General features: G+C 49.6%; 2 non-coding genes across 2 annotated transcripts; one reads left to right on the forward strand and one right to left on the reverse strand.

Moving 5' to 3' along the window:
* The first annotated feature begins 1918 nt into the window (after positions 1–1918).
* TRNAE-CUC lies at positions 1919–1990 on the forward strand. Its single transcript has one exon. It is a non-coding gene; the product is annotated as a tRNA-Glu (tRNA).
* Positions 1991–3564: 1574 nt separating this feature from the next.
* On the reverse strand, positions 3565–3637 carry TRNAK-UUU. The gene has a single exon. It is a non-coding gene; the product is annotated as a tRNA-Lys (tRNA).
* Positions 3638–4806: the final 1169 nt, after the last annotated feature.

Genomic DNA, 4806 nt, shown 5'->3' on the forward strand with positions numbered 1-4806 from the left:
GGGTGGAAGCATATCCTACAGTTACTGAGAAAGCCACAGAAGTAGCTCGAGCCCTCCTTAGGGATGTCATCCCCAGGTATGGACTGCCCCTTGCCATAGGTTCAGATAATGGGCCCGCCTTTGTTGAAGCTACACTTCAGGCCCTGTCCCGCGCATTGCGCATTACCTGGAAATTGCATTGTGCCTATCGTCCCCAGAGTTCAGGGCAGGTTGAGCGGGCAAACAGAACCTTGAAAAATAGCCTAGCAAAGATTTGTCAGGAAACCCAACTGAAATGGCCACAGGCACTGCCACTAGCCCTCTTCCGCCTCCGATGCACTCCAACTAAAGGAACAGCCCTCTCTCCCTTTGAAATTGTGTATGGAAGCCCCCAGCCATTTTGCAGGGAATTAAGGGAGACATAGGGATTTTAGGGTCTGCCCAGGTGCAGGAGCAGGTAGCCCTCTTGGGCAGGATAATTTCTGAGCTTCAGTCTTATGTGAGAGAAATAAACCCTGTCCCCTTCCAGGCTCAGGTACATTCCTTCCTGCCAGGGGATAGAGTTTGGGTGAAAGACTGGAGGCTCCAGCCTTTGGGGCCCCGATGGAAAGGACCTTTTACTGTTTTGCTTTCTACCCCTGCCGCTGTGAAGGTCGCAGGGATTACTCCATGGGTCCATTGGTCTCGAATTAAGTCTGCTGATCAGACTGAGCCCAGCACGGATCAGACGGAGCCTAGACAGTGGAGAGCAGAAAGTGATCCAGCGGAGCCATTGAAGTTGCGCTTGACCCGAACCAAAGAATCTACTAGCTGAAAAGAAGGGTCAACTGCATACTGCAGGAGCTGCTGAACTTCGGCTTCACACTGAGACTCTTTCTGTCCAGATTCTGGCTTTCTTGGAATTTGAGAGCTTGATCCTTGTCAGTTGAGGGTCTATCCCAACTGGTATAAGAACTCAAAGACTGAGAACATTATATTAGAGTAATCTGTGATTAGCACAGACTGTTGAAATATTATTGCTTAATTAGTTTGCTGTATTTGTTTTAGATCAGGAAGAAAGAAAATGTTAGTAGTTTGGATGCTTTTGTTGTTTTCTACTCCTTGCCTCCTTGTTCCTAAAACCCCAACTCGCTCCAACCTTTGGTTACACTCTGTCCAGGAACTAATTAGCCAGGCAAAGATTACTTCCTGCTTCACAACCTGTGCTGGGTTTGTGGGAGCCCCCATCTCTGACTGCCGCCCTGCTCAGTTTTGGAAAAAACTTTGCACGATAATAGTTTTTGTGGGATACCTGCCTTCCACAAACTACTGATGACCCATACTAAGGGCAGAAATGGTCATTGAAATCCCAATGCCAGGGTCAGCTGATGCCGCCTGTCTGGCCACGAAAATGATAGAGGGGACCGGGCCAGTTCCCTGTGAGGAAAGGCTAAAGAGGCTAGGGCTCTTCAGCTTGGACATGAGGCGGCTGAGGAGAGATACGATAGGGAGTGGGGTGGAACGGAACGGCTAGAAGTGAAACGCTTGTGGGCTCTTTCCAAAAATATAAGGACTAGAGGGCGGGTACGCAATGAAGTGACTTAAGTAGTCAACTTAAAACGACTCGAGAGAAACTCTTTCTTCACTCCACGTGTGTGTGTGTGTAATTAAACTCTAGTAAATCATGGCCAGAGAGTGTGGTAAAAGCGGTTAGCGTAGCAGGGTTTAAAAAAAGGTTGGGACAAGCTCCTGCAAGAAACCCTTGGGATAATCCACTGCTTATTCCTGGGATAAGCAGCGCAAGATTGTTTTCTTATTCTCTTTGGGATCTTGCCAGGTACTTGGTGACCTGGATTGGCCACTGTTGGAAACAGGATACTGGGCTGGATGGACCTTCGGGCTGAGCCAGCATGGCAATGCGATCTGTGGCCTTCCTAAAGCACAGCCCCTGCCCAAGCAGTCCCTGGTGGTCTAGTGGTCAGGATTTGGTGCTCTCACCGCCAAGGCCCTGGTTCAATTCCCGGCCAGGGAAGCAAGCTCCCTCTCTTTTCAGGGCTGGCAGCCCTCACCTGTCAGCTGCTCTCAAAGCAAAGTTTTGATGATGAGCCCCTGCCTGCCACCCACCCAAATGTTTCCCCAGTTCTTTTACCATACATTTCACATCTCGGTAAACCCACCTAGGCGCTTCATAGGAAAGAATCTTGAGGGTTAGGTCACAGCGGCGGCCTCCGATTGCCCACGCTGAAAGTCAAGCACCAAGGAAACAGAACGGCGACCTAGAGATGTTTGTCAACCCGTTAGAGTCTACGAAATGATGATTCAACTGGAAGGCTGAGAGGAAGACTGCTGCACAGGGATGGGTCAACAGCAGAGAAAATAGATTCGAGGAGAGTGTCAAAGCAAATTTTGGCAAAAAGACAAAATTGTGAAAAGAGATTGTTGAGAGGACCAGAGCGAGCATGAGGGTACGTAAGGTGTAAGCATTCAGAACAGGAACACAGGTATTCTGGAACAGCGTATTTTGTAAGCCAGTGTCAGGATTTTGTAGGGAATTCACGCAGATACCGGTAGCTAGCCTTATTAATTGACTGCTGTAATTGTCTATTGCTGATGTTTGATTTTTATTCTTAATGTACACCGCCTTGAGTGAATTCCTTCAAAAAGGCAGTAAATACATCCTAACAAATAAATAAATAAATAAAGTAAATAACTAGATAGATCAATTATCGCAATCATGGCAGAGGTGACATTGTCCCAGGGATTGGCTCCTGTATCAGTCTGACAGCAGTGTTTTTGCATGAGCTGTAATCCTTTTCTCTACGAAAACCCATAAACAGTGCGTTACAAACATCCGAATTCCCCGGAGGGCAAAGTCTCTTCCTCAAGGCTTTCTGATCAGAAAAACGATCAAACAGAGCCTTTTTGGACAGTAGACTAGATGCGTAATTGGAACTTTAATTGGCCATCGATGACTACTCCGTAATTGGAACTTTAGTTGGCCATCGATGACTACTCCCTGAATTTTCAGGGCTTGAACAATGTAGATCTGAATCCCATCCATTAAAAAGGGGTGTAAGTACGCAGTGTTATGGGGCAGCGCTACAGAGCAGGGCCTACGTTTTATTCACATTTAGCTTCAGTGTGCTGGAACGTGTTCTGGGCTTTACCACCCCCTCACGCTCTGTATTGTACCATCGTCTCCAAGTTCGCCGCCGATTCTAAGACGTGTTGCCTCAGAGTGCTAGAAATCTGGAATCAACGGTCACGGCTACAGCGTGGTGACAAACGTAGAAACCTGAATGTATGTGTGTTGGGGGGGGGGGGAGGGGGAGTGGACACTTGAGGGTGAGCTAAAGCCCATCCACACCAGCTCACCCCACGCTTTCTGAAATTCGGATACAGCTGTGGTGTGCACTGCCCGCACTGGGAGGCTGTTGGCGCATCCACCGCCCTTTCTGTCAAGAAAACGTTCCTTTGATTACTGCTGAGTCCCTCACCCCTTGCTGTTTGAACAGGCCAAATAAACATTTTCCCTACTTTAGACACCCTTACTTGCCAACTGGAAAAATGCTGTGGGACAGAGTCTCCTTTTAGGGGGGCTGGTCCCACCCACACAGGGACTTGAACCCTGGACCCTCAGATTAAAAGTCTGATGCTCTACCGACTGAGCTATGTGGGCTCCTCCCAGGCCTCCTCAAATTTGCAAAGTCTGGCATTCTTGTCCTTCCCCACGCTGGGTTTTCCAGGCTGTGTAAGACCATTTCCCAGGCCACTAACTGCCTTCCAGTAACATTTTGCACAGATGCCGTAGATCCAGAAAGGAACAGAATGGGTGGCAATGAGCAAAAACCTGCTCTGCTCTGTGCAGCAGAAAGGCACTTTGAGCAGGCTCCCTGTTTAACTGAGGTGGCCTTGGAACCTTACAGCTTCAGCTGCATTCTGCAACCCAGGAAATGCTTTTTGCACCAGGGTAAGGGTATTGCCATGAGAAAGGCAGCTGAGCAGGATCCTCGGCCTATGCTTAGCTGAGGAGGCAGCTCAGTCAGCAGGCTCCTCGGCCTATGCTCAACTGAGGAGAAGGCCTTGGGGACCTTGCAGCTTCAGCATTCTGCAACCCAGGAAATGCTCCTTGCACCAGGGTAAGGGCATTGCCATGAGAAAGGCAGCTGAGCAGGCTCCTCGGCCTATGCTTAACTGAGGAGGAGGCCTTGGGACCTTGCAGCTTCAGCATTCTGCAACGCAGGAAAAAGCCTGCACTGTGCTCCTTCTTCCACCAAGGTAAGGGTATTGCCATATGAGAAAGGCAGCTTGAGCAGGCTCTCTGTTTCACTGAGGTAGCCTTGGAACCTTACGGCTTCAGCATTCTGCAACCCCAGGAAATGCTGCTTGCACCAAGGTAAGGTATTGCCATGAGAAAGGCTAGGGTTACCATATGTCCGGTTTTACCCGGACATGTCCTCGACATGGCCGGGCAGGTTTTGCCTACCTGCCCGTTTGTCTCGGCGCAGATTCAAAATGGCCACCGAGAGTTGAAGTCTCACAAGGTCTCTTCAACTCTCGGTGCCCATTTTTTTAGGTGGGGGGGGGGGGGGGGGGTGATGGGGCTGGGGTGGTGTGTGACAGAGGGGCGGAACATGCATCTTCTTTTTGGGGGGAGCAAATATGGTAACCTTAAGAAAGGCAGCTGAGCAGGCTCCTTGGTCTGTGCTGAACTGAGGTGGCATTGGAACACCAGGTTGCATATTCTGGGTACTAGAAAGGAAAGAGCTTGACTGGGGTGGCCCTGGAGCCTTGCAGCTTCTGGGTTCTAGAAAGGAAGAGAGCCCTAAGGGGGGCTGGTGTGTCAGG

Source organism: Microcaecilia unicolor, chromosome 3 (assembly GCF_901765095.1).
Source record: "Microcaecilia unicolor chromosome 3, aMicUni1.1, whole genome shotgun sequence".
Taxonomy (NCBI): domain Eukaryota; kingdom Metazoa; phylum Chordata; class Amphibia; order Gymnophiona; family Siphonopidae; genus Microcaecilia; species Microcaecilia unicolor.